This window comes from Ranitomeya imitator, chromosome 2 (genome assembly GCF_032444005.1).
Source record: "Ranitomeya imitator isolate aRanImi1 chromosome 2, aRanImi1.pri, whole genome shotgun sequence".
Classification (NCBI taxonomy): Eukaryota; Metazoa; Chordata; class Amphibia; order Anura; family Dendrobatidae; genus Ranitomeya; species Ranitomeya imitator.
This window is the reverse complement of record NC_091283.1, coordinates 159,186,814-159,203,568: the sequence shown is the minus strand read 5'-3', so window position 1 is coordinate 159,203,568 and position 16,755 is coordinate 159,186,814.

The window sequence follows — 16,755 nt, the reverse complement described above, 5'->3', positions numbered from 1 at the left end:
ATGATGTCCTGGTTATTTGGAAAGGCAGTGCTGTCCAATTCGGTACCTTTGTGGAAGGCCTCAACACCAATGACTTAGGTCTTCACTTTACCCATGAGGTGAATTCAACGAAATTGGCTTTTTTGGACATCTGCATTGAAAGGAAACAGGATGGGGAGATAACCACAAAAAACACATAGAAAGGAAACAGCGACTAACTCCCTCCTTAGATGGGAAAGTAACCATCCTGTCACACTAAAAAGAGGTATCCCAAAAGGGCAATACTTAAGAATTCGTAGAAATTGCTCTAGTCTTGACACCTTCCAAGAACAAGCGGATGACCTCAAGAATAGATTTCTGGAAAGGGGTTACCCAGAAGGGATCCTCAATAGGGCCTACAAAGAGTCCTTGAAAAAAGAGAGGAAACAGTTGCTGAAACAGTTAGCAGCCCTATCTTTTCAATTCATCACTGCCATGTACATATCTGGTCTCTCCTGATGAACCCAGTTCTGTTTGGGGGAAACGCGTCGAGAGGTGTTTTGGAGATGTTATCTGCGCGGTTATCATTTGGCTGGCCACTACATCTGGACTGATCTTCAGTTGTGGACTATTTAGTGCAGCAGATGAGTATATCATTTTTTTCATTGCTGTGTTGTGCATCAGCCGCATTGTTCACACTGTTGGAAATATCTGGGTGCTATGTATCTGGATGTATGTGGTAGCGCGGTTTTATGTATCTATATGGTTTATATGTATTGTTTCTATCAGTCCTGAATATTCAATGTATATCTGATATTGTAGCATTTGCTATGTATTGTGTATCATAACCACTGGTAGATTTATTTGTTTTTTTGTATATAGTATGTGCGCTTGATATATATATACAGCTCTATCCCTTGACCTCACATCACATTTGAGGGGAGGGTCTGTATTTTTTTGATCACATATCTATACAAGTTAACTACAGCCATCTGGCCTTCTGTTTCTATTTCTATCCCTTATAGGGAGTAGATAGGAGTTCAGGGTGAGTCATCGTACGAGCGGGGGCGCCATTCTCGTTGTTTCTTAGGGTGCCAACCTCCGCATCTAGGCAGGATCAGCGTGTAGGTATTTATTATATCCTGTGTAGCTTGTAGGGATATTTTTCACCTATATCAGTCACCCTGGTAGATGCTTTAAATATATCACAGATTGCATTACACATTTATTAGTCTATCTGTTTTCTACTAGTGTGTATTAAGGTTATCTGTAGGGGATCTTTGTCCTCGCTTTTTAGGACTATATATATTTGATAGGGGCTTTTTGTAGGTTTTTATACTTACCTTTTCTATTTTTTGGTTATTTAATAAAGTATATATCTTTTTATGGGGGTTTTTTTCTAGTTGTTAAACGAAACAGTTGCTGACCCCAAAACCTAAGGTTGATGAGGATGATGCCATTCGCTTCATTACCAGGTTTTCTAATGGACGTCAGAAATGTTTTGTTGAAGCACTGGTCCATACTCCAGATGGATAATGATATATAAGCAAATATATCCCTGAACGGCCGTTGATCACCTATAAAAAAGGTAGATCCTTGGCAGACAGATTGGTTCATAACCCGGGTGGATGAATAATACAAAAGGGTGCTATAAATGTGGCACATGTAAGGCATGTGCCTCGATTGCATCTACAAAAACCTTTCAGAGCAGTGTAACTGGCACCTCGTATTCCATCCGACATTTCATTAATTGCCGCACCAAAGGTGTGATATATAAAGCCACCTGTGAATGTGGGTTGGAATACGTGGGCAAAACAAAGAGGGAATTTCGGAAGAGGGTTGGAGAACATCTCCGGGATATCGCCAACAGGAGAGAAACTCCCGTAGCAATACACATGAATCATTTCCATCAAGGCAACCAAAAAAAAAATTACTTTATCGGCATTGATAAGATAATCCCTCCAGCAAGGGGAGGAGACTGGGACAAATTGATCCTACAAAAAGAGAGCAGGTGGATATTCACTTTGAGAACTGTGCAGCCAGCAGGCATGAATGAGTTGCAACCTTATAGTTGTTTTTTATAGTATCCACATTACTCCTCCATTTGTACATTACATCTTGGAATTTTAGGGATTTTCTACTAGGGAGAGCCGCCGTTGAGTGGGGGCGCCATCTGCGCAGGTGTTTAGGGTGCCAACCCCCGCGTTAGGCAGCTGCTCAGTTGGTAGGGTGAGAAGGCCCTCCTAGAAGTATGTTTAATACCATGTTCTGCTTGTGTATCTACTGTCCTATCTCCCATGCACTATGTAGGGTCAACATAGGGCTATGTAGTTAGGGACAGCCTCCGTTGAGTGGGGGCGCCATTTCTCTGCGTATTTTTCTTTTAGGGTGCCAACCTCCGCGTTAGGTAGGGCGCAGACAGTAAATAGGTTTTGTTCCCCCTAGGGTCTGTAGGGTCCCTAGCACATCCCCTGCACCTTCTGTTTCTCTTTAGTATACAGGTCTGTGGTGTCGCGTCTGAGTAAATGAATTCATAGTCATTTTTTCCTTGTTTCTTTTCGTTTAATACGTTTTTTCGATTAAAGTCTATCTCAGTCCCTTGCCCATTAAGGGTTTTTTTCACCTCAGGTCTCTCTGATCCCTGACTTGTCGTCATGTTATTATTGGTATGGGTTAATTCTGTATCATGCCGCTTTGGGAATGGGTCGGTACTTACTGTCAATGTACCCGTCCCATTATAGGACTGGTGTCTCTCGGGGTGTTTGCTTATATAGATTCTCACACCCGCACAGGGCTCAGACCTACGTGGGATCTTCATGTTTATCTATTTGTATAACAGGTCCCATACTATAGATACGGTGACGGGCTAGCCATTGATCTGGTTTACGCCGCATGCGCACTTCAGGGGAACTGTGCGTTCCACCTGCGTGCTTTGCGTGCGTTCCAGCTATACCAAACGAGCAAGCGACTACACCGGAAATACTTCACATGACCCCAGACGCGTCACACTCCAAGGGCGGTGCTTCTTGGACGCGCTAGAGGTCCGAACATTTAAATCGCACAGGAGTGAGGGAGATCGGTAAGGCGGCTTAATTATTATTATTATTTATTGTTATAGCGCCATTTATTCCATGGCGCTTTACATGTGAGGAGGGGTATACATAATAAAAACAAGTACAATAATCTTAAACAATACAAGTCATAACTGGTACAGGAGGAATGAGGACCCTGCCCGCGAAGGCTCACAATCTACAAGGGATGGGTGAGAATACAGTAGGTGAGGGTAGAGCTGGTCATGCAGCGGTTTGGTCGATCGGTGGTTACTGCAGGTTGTAGGCTTGTCTGAAGAGGTGGGTCTTCAGGTTCTTTTTGAAGGTTTCGATGGTAGGCAAGAGTCTGATGTGTTGTGGTAGAGGGTTCCAGAGTAGGGGTGATACGCGAGAGAAATCTTGTATACGATTGTGAGAAGAGGAGATAAGAGGGGAGTAGAGAAGGAGATCTTGTGAGGATCGGAGGTTGCGGGTAGGTAAGTACCGGGAGACGAGGTCACAGATGTACGGAGGACACAGGTTGTGGATGGCTTTGTACGTCATGGTAAGGGTTTTGTAGTGGAGTCTCTGGGCAATGGGGAGCCAGTGAAGGGATTGACAGAGGGGAGAGGTCGGGGAATAGCGGGGGGACAGGTGGATTAGTCGGGCAGCAGAGTTTAGAATAGATTGGAGGGGTGCGAGAGTGTTAGAGGGGAGGCCACAGAGCAGGAGGTTGCAGTAGTCAAGGCGAGAGATGATGAGGGCATGGACTAGGGTTTTTGCAGATTCATGGTTGAGGAATGAACGGATTCGTGAAATATTTTTGAGTTGAAAGCGGCAGGAAGTGGAAAGGGCTTGGATATGTGGTTTGAAGGAGAGATCAGCGTCAAGGATTACCCCGAGGCAGCGAGCTTGTGGGACTGGGGAGAGTGGGCAGCCATTTACCGTAATGGATAGGTTCGTTGGGGGGTCGCGTGAAATGGGGGAAAGATGATGAATTCTGTTTTGTCCATGTTAAGTTTTAGAAATCTAGTGGAGAAGAAGGATGAAATAGCAGACAGACATTGAGGGATTCTGGTTAGAAGGGAGGTGATATCTGGTCCAGAGATGTAGATCTGTGTGTCGTCAGCGTAGAGGTGATAATGAAAGCCATGAGATTCTATGAGCTGTCCCAGGCCAAAGGTGTAAATGGAGAAGAGCAAGGGCCCAAGAACTGAACCTTGTGGGACTCAGACAGATAAGGGGCGAGGTGAGGAGGTGGTGTGTGAGTGGGAGACGCTGAATGTCCTGTCTGTTAGGTATGATGAGATCCAGGATAGGGCCAAGTCTGCGATGCCAAGGGATGAGAGGGTTTGTAATAATAGGGAATGGTCCACTGTGTCAAAGGCAGCCGACAGGTCGAGGAGGAGGAGGATAGAGTAGTGTCGCTTGCTCTTGGCGGTTAAGAGGTCATTGGTGACTTTAGTTAGGGCAGTTTCGGTGGAATGGTGTGACCGGAAGTCAGATTGTAGGCGGTCAAAGAGGGAGCAAGAAGAGAGATGGGAGGACAGTTCAAGGTAAATGTGTTGTTCCAGTAGTTTGGAGGCATAGGGGAGAAGTGATATAGGGCGATAGCTAGATACAGAGGATGGGTCAAGAGAGGGCTTTTTGAGGATAGGTGTGATGGAGGCATGTTTAAAGCTTGAGGGAAAAACACCAGTTGTTATTGATAGGTTGAAGAGATGGGTTAGGGTTGGGATGAAGACTGTGGTGAGGTTTGGGATGAGGTGGGATGGGAGTGGGTCAAGTGCACAGGTGGTGAGATGCGATCTTGAGAGTAGAGTGGAGAGTCGATCTTCTGTAATGGTGGAGAAGTTGGTTTTGGAGGTGGAGGGCTGGGAAATCGGGAGGAAGGGCTCTGGGGGTTGTTGACCAAAACTGTCTCTAATGCTATCAATCTTCTGCTTGAAAAATGAGGCAAAGTCTTCAGCGGAGATAAGTGGGGAGGGAGGAGGTGCTGGGGGACGGAGGAGAGAATTGAAGGTGTTGAATAACTGTTTAGGGTTGTGAGAGAGAGAGGATATGAGAGATGAGAAGTACGTTTGTTTAGTTGTGGCGAGTGTGGTCTTGAAAGTAGTGAGGGACTGTTTGAATGCGATGAAGTGCTCGTTGGAGTGGGATCTTTTCCATCTGTGCTCAGCAGCCCTGGAAGCTCGCCTCAGTTCTTTGGTCAGGCTGGTGTGCCAGGGCTGTCTGTTGATTTTGCGAGCTTTGGTATGTGTAAGTGGGGCAGCAGATTCCAAAGCTGCAGCTATTGTGGTGTTATATAGAGCAGCAGCGTCATCCGCATTGTGTAAGGAACTTATGCCTGTGAGGGGGAGGAGGCTTAATCATACCCTGCTACTCCCCTGATGATTCCGGTAGGATGAAACGCGTCAGGAGACGCTGCTTTACGTCACGGCCTCACCAGCACCCCACCACACCGAATGTCTCCGCCATGACAGAGCAGACCGTCAGACTCTGGTGAGATCTACCCACAACAGTGGGCTGTACGTGTGGGGTACTTTGCCTGTAGCAGTAGGCGGTACCTGGTTGTGCATTCTGCATGTATTCTGCAACTAAGGGAGCACCCAGAGAGGATGCCGCTTACATACAATAAGGCATAAGGAATACACAGACCACTTTTGGAACGCTCATTAGTATACTGTGAGGACACATGGTACCGTTTTCTATGTGGTTCAGTGCACTATGTATTTACATCTTTCTTTGAGGCATCAGTGACGTGCTGCTGGTTTATTGACCTGTACTAAAACCCGGTTTACATTGGTTTCAGTAACGGGTGGTGGCGTTTTGTGCACTTTGTAGATATATCTGCACTACAATAGGGGTCTATAAAGGCTAGACTCTCTGTCTATGGTGTTGCCTGCGTCATTTTTATACGTGGACATGGTCCCCAATGATTATATGGGACACCACGTTTTCGCAGGAATAGATCACTGAGAGCTATGCTTAGTATTAGCATCCCTATTTCTTTGTATCATTAGCTACCTTTGTCAAGTCTCCATTGACTATATGGTGACTATTAGTACGGTCAATTTTTAATTATTGTATGTTTACGTCTACTTTTTTCTTCCCCATTCTGTGTTAGGTTAAGGGCACAATTTATCACTGGTCCCTGGTCCCCTTTGTTTGTTAGTTTGTATCAGCTCATTTTTTACATTTTAGTATTGAATAAAAGCGAAGTTTTATTAGTATCCAACCGCTATTGCTGCATTCTGCAAGCTAATTACGCTTGTAAAACGCAAGTGTTTAGCGGGAAAACGCATGCCAATTCCGCATGCGTTTTTCCCGCGGCAGGGAGTTCCGGAATTGCCGCGGAAATTTCCACAGCAAGTCCGGACAAGTGCACATAGCCTGAGAATAAGTATGTGTGCACTACTAATGGTGGTGCTCAGGTAGGTTCCCACACCATGAGATAATAGATAGAAGAACCTGGCACTCAACTTAATGCTTAGTGAGAGGTTTTATTTTGTAGTACCAACCAAACGTTTTGGTCCCCACGTTCGGGACTTTCATCAGTTACGTACTTATAGGATTTTTGAATTGAGCCTAAAGGGAATTAAACTGCCTCTGTGTGCAGGGTGGTAACCTGGTTTTAAAGCCGAAGAGACGAGTGGTGGATACCGCGTCTGGGCCAGGAGCACACGCCAAGCACGCCGCTACATGCACATAGCCTAACCGGAGAAGTTGGACCCCAAAAGGTGTACAATTTGTTCTGAGTATGCTGATACCCCATATGTGTGAGAAAACTACTGTTTGGGCACACGTCGGGGCTCGGAAAGGAAGTTGTGACGTCTTGGAATGCAGACTTTGATGGAATGGCCTGCGGTTGTCATGATGTGCCTAAACAGTAGAAACCCCCCACAAATAACCCCATTTTGGAAACTAGACCCCCAAGGAACTTATCTGGATGTGGTATGAGAACTTTGAACCCCCAAGTGTTTCACTAAAGTTTATAATGCAGAGCCGTGAAAATAAAAAATCCTATTTTTTGTCCACAAAATTTTTTTAGCCCCCAATTTTTTAATTTTCACAAGGGTCACGGAAGAAATTGGACCGCAAAAGTTTTGTCCTGAGTACTGTTACCCCATATGTGGGGGTAAACCACTGTTTGGGCAGAGCTCGGAAGGGAAGGAGCACCGTTTGACTTTCAACGCAAAATTGGCTGGAATTGAGATCGGACGCCATGTCACGTTTGAAGAGGCCCCGATGTGCCTAAACAGTGGAAAACCCCCAATTCTAACTCCAACCATAACCCTAATCACACCCCTAACCACAACACATCCATTACCCTAACCACAAACCTAACCCTGACACACCCCCAACCGTAAACTTAATCCAAACCCTAACTTTAGCTCAATTCACTTTAGCCCAACTCTAACCCTAATGAAAAAATGAAAATACATATATTCTTTTTATTTCATTATAGTTCCCTAACTAAGGGAGTGATAAAAGGGAGTTTTATTCATTATTTTTTTATTTTGATCACTGTGATGGGGTCTATCACACTGATCAAAATGAACCAATATGAAAAATAATTTGTTGCCGTGTGCTGGTCGGCATATCTCTGTGGGAGCCCTGCGCATGTGCCCGCCACTTTCTTATCGGAAGAGGACGCTGGCGCCCGTGGGGGTAGCAGGAAGACCCAGGGACATCGGGAGGTACCGGGGGGGGGGGGGGGGGAGGAATCAATTAACCCAATCAGTAAATACTGTAACCAGGAAAATAAAATTTAAGAACGTCAAAATTACCTTTGTTTTCGTCCCTGCAATTCCACAAAAAAAAAAAAAGCTGTAAACAAGTGATCAAAAAGTCACATCTATCCCAAAAATGGTAAATGGTGCTAATAAGTACACCATCTTGGCCCGCAAAAAAAATAAGCCATCATACTGCTGCATTGGCTGAAAAATGTAAACATTTTTACGGGTCTCAGAGAATGGCGACAACCCCAAAAACATTAGTTTGCAATTTTGTTTTTTTTAACAAATTTAAAAAAAAAACTGGACATGTTTGGTACCGCCATACTGATGAGAATCAGATTGCAAGGTCATTATCGCCACAAAAGGTAAACCATAGAAACCATTTCCAAAGCCCAGTCAGAACTGTGTGGGTTGTTCTTTGTTTTTTTTTTCTCGTTCTCCAGTACACTATGTGGTAAAATGAATGGTGTCATTCAAAAGTACAACTCGTCCCTCAAAAAACAAGCCCTCATATGTCTATGTTGGCAGAATAATAAGTTATAGCTCAATGAAGAAAGGGAGGAAAACACAGAAACGCAAATTGGCTGTTATGTGAAGGCGTTGAAAAAAATGCACATATGTGGTATCGCCGTGTTCAGAAAAGTCTGATATATCAAAATTTAAAAACAATTAACCCGATTGGAAAACAGAAATTCAAGAACGCTAAAACTACGTTTTTTGTCAATGCAATTCCACCAAAAGTTCTGTAACAAGCGATCAAATATTCACATTGATCCCAAAATGGTACTAATAGAAATGTCATCAGGCCTTGCAAAAAATAAGCCATCACACGGCTCCATCGGTGGAAAAGAAATTATTTTTTTACCACTAAAATAATAAACAGGACTTGTTGGGTATCTCTGTAATCATATTGATGAGGAGAATCATATTGCCAGGTAAAAAAAGAATTATGTCATTCAAAAGTACAACTCATCACACAAAAAATAAGCCGTCATATGTATGCAGACAGAAAAATAAAAGCTATGGCTCTGGTAAGAATTGGAAGAAAAACAGAAATGGAAAATAGCCATGGTGTTAAGGAGTTAATAATTTGCAGATTGTGGGAAACCCTCTGTGTATGCTCTCATGCAGTCTTCTTTTTATGGTTGACTTAGATACTGAAACACCTACTGTACTTCCTGGAGTGTTCTTCACTTTGGTTGATATTGTGAAGGGGTTTTTCTTCACCATGGAATGAATCCTGTGATCATCCACCATTGTTGTCTTTTGTGGATGTTCAGGCCTTTTGAGTTCCAAAGCTCACCAGCTCACTTTTTTTTCCAGAATGTACCAAACTGTTGATTTGGCCACTCTTAACATTTCTGCTATCTCTGGTAGATTTCCTCTTTTTTTCAGACTTCTTTTTTGCCTGAATGTCAGTGCAGAAGACGCTGAAGATGGAGCGGCGCCCGGAACGAAGTCAGGTGAATATTGAAAGTGCCAGGGGCCTGAGCAACGGAGAGGTGAGTATGTGATTTTTTTTTTTATTGCAGCAACAGCAAATGGGGCAAGTGTCTGTATGGAGCATCTTATGGGGCCATAACGTTTGTGCAGCACTATATGGGGCAAGTGTCTGTATGGGGCCATAATCAAAGTTTGTGCAGCACTATATGGGGCAAATACAGTGGCGTAGGAAGGGGGTGCGGGGGGGGGGGGCGGGCCGCCCCGGGCGGCACAATGTGGGGGCGGCTATCAGCACGGCTGCGCGCACTCATTCTCTGCTCCTTCCTCCCAGCATTATGAGGACTGGAGCAGAGCGCTGGCAGTGCGCGCGGCCGTGCAAAGTTGCTGGCTGCAGTGTAGCAGGGGCACACAGTCACACACGCTGTGACTCACCCCCGCACCTGCAGTCAGCAGCAGAAGCTCCGATCCCGCCCCTCCAGCAGCGTCACAGCTCTCACAATGTGAAGAGCCATGGAGGGGCGGGGCTAAATGTCGGGGGCGGAGCCACGGACAAGCAGGAAGAAGAGGCAGAAGGAAATATGAAAATCAGAGCAGGAGACAGAAAACAACAGAGAGGCAAGACACAGGTGAGAAGTATATATGTATATATATATATATATATATATATATATATATATTACATCATTGTCTAAGGGTCACACTTCCGTCTTTCTGTCTGTCCTTCTGTCTTTCTTTCTTTCACGGATATTCATTGGTCGCAGCCTCTGTCTGTCGTCGCTGATTGGTCTCGGCAGCTGCCTGTCATGGCTGCCGCGACCAATCAGCGACGGGCACAGTCCGATTAGTCCCTCCGCTGCAGTCAGTGCCCGGCGCCTGCTCTATACTCCCCACAATCAGCGCCCGCTCCATAATCCCCTCCAGTCACCACTCACACAGGGTTAACAGCAGCGGTAATGGGCCGCGGTGTAACGCACTCCGTTACCGCTGCTATTAACCCTGTGTGTCCCCAACTATTTACTATTGATGCTGCCTATGCAGCATCAATAGTAAAAATATGTCATGTTAAAAATAATAAAAAAATGAAAAAACCTGCTATACTCACCCTCCATCGCCTTTCCCGCTCCTCACAATGCTCCAGTGCCCGCTCCATGCAAGCGGCAGCTTCCGGTGCCAAGGATGGTATGTGAGAAGGACCTGCCATGACGTCACGGTCATGTGACCGCAACGTCATCACAGGTCCTGCGCTCATACCAACCCTGGGACTGGAAGCTGCCTCGTGCGATACAGGGCCAGAATTCATCGGAGGGTGAGTATATGTTTATTTTTTATTTTAAGTCTGTATACTACGTGGCTCTGTGCTGTATACTCCATCACTGGGCAATATACTACGTGGCTGGGCAATATACTACGTGACTGGGCAATATACTACGTGGCTGGGCAATATACTACGTGGCTGGGCAATATACTACGTGGCTGGGCAATATGCTACGTGGGCTGTGCAATATACTACATGGCTGTGTTATATACTACGTGGCTGGGCAATATGCTACGTGGGCTGTGCAATATACTACATGGCTGTGTTATATACTACGTGGCTGTGTTATATACTACGTGGCTGTGCTATACGCTATGTGGGCTGTGCTATATACTGCGTGGGCTGTGTTATACACTACGTGGCTGTGCTATATGCTACGTGGGCTGTGTTATATGCTATGTGGCTATGCTATATTTCTCTGCTGTATCTGCATCATGAATCATGCTATGTGTTAAAGGGGGGGCCCACTGAGACTCTTTCGCCCGGGGCCCTCTAAAACCGCGGCCGGCGCTGCAGCTGTTTAACGCTATTGACGTGCAGGCCCGTACGTCAATAGTTAACAACAGCCACCAGCCATTTGGAGGCTGGCAGCTGAAGTCGGCCACAGCGCACACGTCGACGGCTTCTGACGTCATTGTCAGTCGCCGGCGAGTGCACGCTTCAGCTGCGTGGAGAGAGCAGGAGCGCGGTCAGGTAAGCCGAACTTGTTTTTTTTTTTTGCAGACCCTATCATGTGTGTTGCCCTATTTTTGGTAACCTTTGTGTGTATTGAGCCCGGGGGGGGGGGGGAACGGGCGCCAAACTTGGGAGCAGCCCCGGGCGGCAAAAGCTCTAGCTACGCCCCTGGGCAAATATCTTTATGGAGCAGCTTATGGGGCCATAATCAACATTTGTGCAGCATTATATTGGGCAAATGTGTCTATGGAGCATCTTATGGGGCCATTATTAACTTTATGCAGGATTATATGGGGCATATTTTAACCCCTTTACCCCAAGGGTGGTTTGCACGTTAATGACCGGGCCAATTTTTACAATTCTGACCACTGTCCCTTTATGAGGTTATAACTCTGGAACGCTTCAACGGATCCCAGTGATTCTGACATTGTTTTCTCGTGACATATTGTACTTCATGATAGTGATAAAAATTCTTTGATAGTACCTGCGTTTATTTGTGAAAAAAAACGGAAATTTGGCGAAAATTATGAAAATTTCGCAATTTTCCAACTCTGAATTTTTATGCAATTAAATCACAGAGATATGTCACACAAAATACTTAATAAGTAATATTTCCCACATGTCTACTTTACATCAGCACAATTTTGGAACCAAAATTTTTTTTTGTTAGGGAGTTATAAGGGTTAAATTTGACCAGCAATTTCTCATTTTTACAACACCATTTTTTTTTAGGGACCACATCTCATTTGAAGTCATTTTGAGGGGTCTATTTGATAGAAAATACCCAAGTGTGACACCATTCTAAAAACTGCACCCCTCATGGTGCTCAAAACCATATTCAAGAAGTTTATTAACCCTTCTGGTGCTTCACAGGAATTTTGGGAATGTTTAAATAAAAATGAACATTTAACTTTTTTTCACAAAAAATTTACTTCAGCTCCCTTTTTTATTTATTTTACCAAGGGTAAGAGGAGAAAATTGACCCCAAAAGTTGTTGTACAATTTGTCCTGAGTACACCGATAACCCATATGTGGGGGTAAACCACTGTTTGGGCGCATGACAGAGCTCGGAAGCGAAGGAGCGCCATTTGACTTTTCAATGCAAAATTGACTGGAATCGAGATGGGACACCATATTGCGTTTGGAGAGCCCCTGATGTGCCTAAACATTGAAACCCCCCACAAGTGACACCATTTTGGAAAGTAGACCCCCTAAGGAACTTATCTAGAGGTGTGATGAGCACTTTGACCCACCAAGTGCTTCACAGAAGTTTATAATGCAGAACCGTAAAAATAAAAAATCATATTTTTTCACTAAAATTATTTTTTGCCCCCAATGTTTTATTTTCCCAAGGGTAAGAGAAGAAATTGGACCCCAAAAGTTGTTGTACAATTTGTCCTGAGTACGCTGATACCCCATATGTGGGGGTAAACCACTGTTTGAGCGCATGGGAGAGCTCGGAAGGGAAGGAGCGCCGTTTGACTTTTCAATGCAAAATTGACTGGAATCGAGATGGGACACCATATTGCGTTTAGAGAGCCACTGATGTGCCTAAACATTGAAACCCCCCACAAGTGACACCATTTTGGAAAGTAGACCCCCTAAGGAACTTATCTAGATGTGTTTTGAGCGCTTTGACCCACCAAGGGCTTCACAGAAGTTTATAATGCAGAGCCGTAAAAATAAAACAAAATTTTTTTCCCACAAAAATTATTTTTTTAGCCCCCAGTTTTGTATTTTCCCGAGGATAACAGGAGAAATTGGACCCCAAAATTTGTTGCCCAATTTGTCCTGAGTGCGATTATATACAATATGTGGGGCGAACCACTGTTTGGGCGCATGGGAGGGCTCAGAAGGGAAGGAGCGCCATTTGGAATGCAGACTTAGATGGAATGGTCTGCAGGTGTCACATTGCGTTTGCAGAGCCCCTAATGTACCTAAACAGTAGAAACCCCCCACAAGTGACACCATTTTGGAAAGTAGACCTCCTAAGGAACTTATCTAGATGTGTGGTGAGCGCTTTGACCCACCAACGGCTTTACAGAAGTTTATAATGCAGAGCCGTAAAAATAAAACAAAAATTTTTTCCCACAAAACTTATTTTTTAGCCCCCAGTTTTGTATTTTCCCGAGGGTAACAGGAGAAATTGGACCCCAAAATTTGTTGTCCAATTTGTCCTGAGTGCACTGATACCCCATAAGTGGGGGGGAACCACTGTTTGGGCGCATGGGAGGGCTCGGAAGGGAAGGAGCTCCATTTGGAATGCAGACTTAGATGGAATGGTCTGCAGGTGTCACATTGCGTTTGCAGAGCCCCTAATGTACCTAAACAGTAGAAACCCCCCACAAGTGACCCCATTTTGGAAACTAGACACCCTAAGGAACTCATCTAGATGTGTTAGAGCTTTGAACCCGCAAGTGTTTCACTACAGTTTGTAACGCAGAGCCGTGAAAAAAAAAAAAAAACTTTCCCCAAAAAATTATTTTTTAGCCCCCAGTTTTGTATTTTCCCGAGGGTAAGAGGAGAAGTTCGACCCCAAAAGTTGTTGTCCAAGTTGTCCTGAGTACGCTGATACCCCATATGTGGGGGGAACCACCGTTTGGGCGCATGGGAGGGCTCGGAAGGGAAGGAGTGCCATTTGGAATGCAGACTTAGATGGAATAGTCTGCAGGCGTCACATTGCGTTTGCAGAGCCCCTAATGCACCTAAACAGTAGAAACCCCCAACAAGTGACCCCATATTGGAAACTAGACCCCCCAGGGAACTCATCTAGATGTGTTGTGAGAACTTTGAACCCCCAAGTGTTTCACTACAGTTTATAACGCAGAGCCGTGAAAATAAAAAATCTTTTTTTTTTTCCACAAAAATTATTTTTTAGCCCCCAGTTTTGTATTTTCCCAAAGGTAACAGGAGAAATTGGACCCCAAAAGTTGTTGTCCTATTTGTCCTGAGTTCGCTGATACCCCATATGTTGGGGTAAACCCCTGTTTGGGCACACGGGAGAGCTCTGAAGGGAAGGAGCACTGTTTTACTTTTTCAACGCAGAATTGGCTGGAATTGAGATCGGACGCCATGTCGTGTTTGGAGAGCCCCTGATGTGCCTAAACAGTGGAAACCCCCCAATTATAACTGAAACCCTAATCCAAACACACCCCTAACCCTAATTCCAACAGTAACCCTAACCACACCTCTAACCCTGACACACCCCTAACCCTAATCCCAACCCTATTCCCAACTGTAAATGTAATCTAAACCCTAACCCTAACTTTAGCCCCAACCCTAACTGTAGCCCCAACCCTAACCCCAACCCTAGCCCTAACCCTAGCCCTAACCCTAGCCCTAACCCTAGCCCTAATGGGAAAATAGAAATAAATACATTTTTTTAATTTTTCCCTAACTAAGGGGGTGATGAAGGGGGGTTTGATTTACTTTTATAGTGAGTTTTTTAGCGGATTTTTATGATTGGCAGCCGTCACACACTGAAAGACGCTTTTTATTGCAAAAAATATTTTTTGTGTTACCACATTTTGAGAGCTATAATTTTTCCATATTTTGGTCCACAGAGTCATGTGAGGTCTTGTTTTTTGCGGGACGAGTTGACGTTTTTATTGGTAACATTTTCGGGCACGTGACATTTTTTGATCGCTTTTTATTCCGATTTTTGTGAGGAAGAATGACCAAAAACCAGCTATTCATGAATTTCTTTTGGGGGAGGCGTTTATACCGTTCCGCGTTTGGTAAAATTCATAAATCAGTTTTATTCTTCGGGTCAGTACGATTACAGCGTCACCTCATTTATATCATTCTTTTGTGTTTTGGTGCTTTTATACAATAAAAACTATTTTACAGAAAAAAAAATTATTTTTGCATCGTTTTATTCTCAGAAATATAACTTTTTTATTTTTTTGCTGATGATGCTGTATCATGGCTCGTTTTTTGCGGGACAAGATGACGTTTTCAGCGGTACCATGGTTATTTATATCTGTCTTTTTGATCGCGTGTTATTCCACTTTTTGTTCGGCGGTATGATAATAAAGCGTTGTTTTTTGCCTCGTTTTTTTTTTTTTCTTACGGTGTTTACTGAAGGGGTTAACTAGTGGGCCAGTTTTATGGGTTGGGTCGTTACAGACGCGGCGATACTAAATATGTGTACTTTTATTGTTTTGCTTTTTTTATTTAGATGAAGAAATGTATTTATGGGAATAATATATTTTTTTTTTCATTATTTAGGAATATTTTTCTTTATTTTTTTTTTACACATTTAGAAATTTTTTTTTTTACTGTTTTATTTTGTCCCGGGGGGACATCACAGATCAATGATCTGACAGTTTGCATAGCACTCTGTCAGATCACTGATCTGACTTACGCGTGCTGCAGGCTTCACAGTGCCTGCTCTGTGCAGACTCTGTGAAGCCACCTCCCTCCCTGCAGGACCCGGATCCGCGGCCATCTTGGATTCGGGGCTGGAGCAGGCAGGGAGGGAGGTAAGACCATCGCAGCAAAGCAATCACATCGCGTTGCTGCGGGGGGCTCAGGGAAGCCCGCAGGGAGCCCTCTCCCTGCGGGAAGCTTCCCTATACCGCCGGCACATCGCGATCATCTTTGATCGCGGTGTGCCAGGGGTTAATGTGCCGGGGGCGGTCCGTGACCGCTCCTGGCACATAGTGCTGGATGTCAGCTGCGATAAACAGCTGACACCCGGCCGCGATCGGCGGCGCTCCCCCCGTGAGCGCTGCCGATCGCATATGACGTACTATCCCGTCGGTGGTCATAGGGGCCCACCCCACCTCGACGGGATAGTACGTCTAATATCAGAAAGGGGTTAATATGGAGCATCTTATGGGGCCATCATAAACTTTATGGAGCATTATATGGGGCTCCTGATTCAATATGGATATTCAAAAACACTTAACCTACTGATGTGTCAATTAATTTTACTTTTATTGGTATCTATTTTTACTTTTGACATTTACTAGTAGCTGCTGCATTTCCCACCCTAGGCTTATACTCAAGTCATTAAGTTTTCCCAGTTTTTTGTGGCAAAATTAGGGGGGTTGGCTTATACTCGGGTCGGCTTATACTCGAGTATATACGGTACTTGGCTGGCTCAGGATTTTTTGCATTTTGTGGTGGATTCAGGAACAGACCTCAGTTTTTTTCAGACATATTTTGTAGTTAAGACGGACTTGGAAAAAGTTGCATGATTTTTCTACAATGGCTTTTTTTTCCAGGTGGGATATCATTGACTGCACATTATAATAATGTTATACCCAAACATAGTTGGTTCCTTCTCTTATTAATATAATTATGTCCATGCTCTAAAATTCAAGTTAATTGCAGATATCTGGTTATGGACAAATAACTACAAAATATGGTACCAGTTTAGAATGAGCACCCCACATTGCTTGCATATCTCCAGCTCTAAAATATTTTCAGGATGTAGATCTACAATTGTTAGCTGCAATAAAGTGAACATTTACTTGGTTTGAAAGTAAAAAGTATTTAAAATGACAATATAATCAGTCATATCCCTAGGGGCGATAATTTATACACCGTGATTGCACCAAAAATAATCACTGAGAATTTAATGTATCTG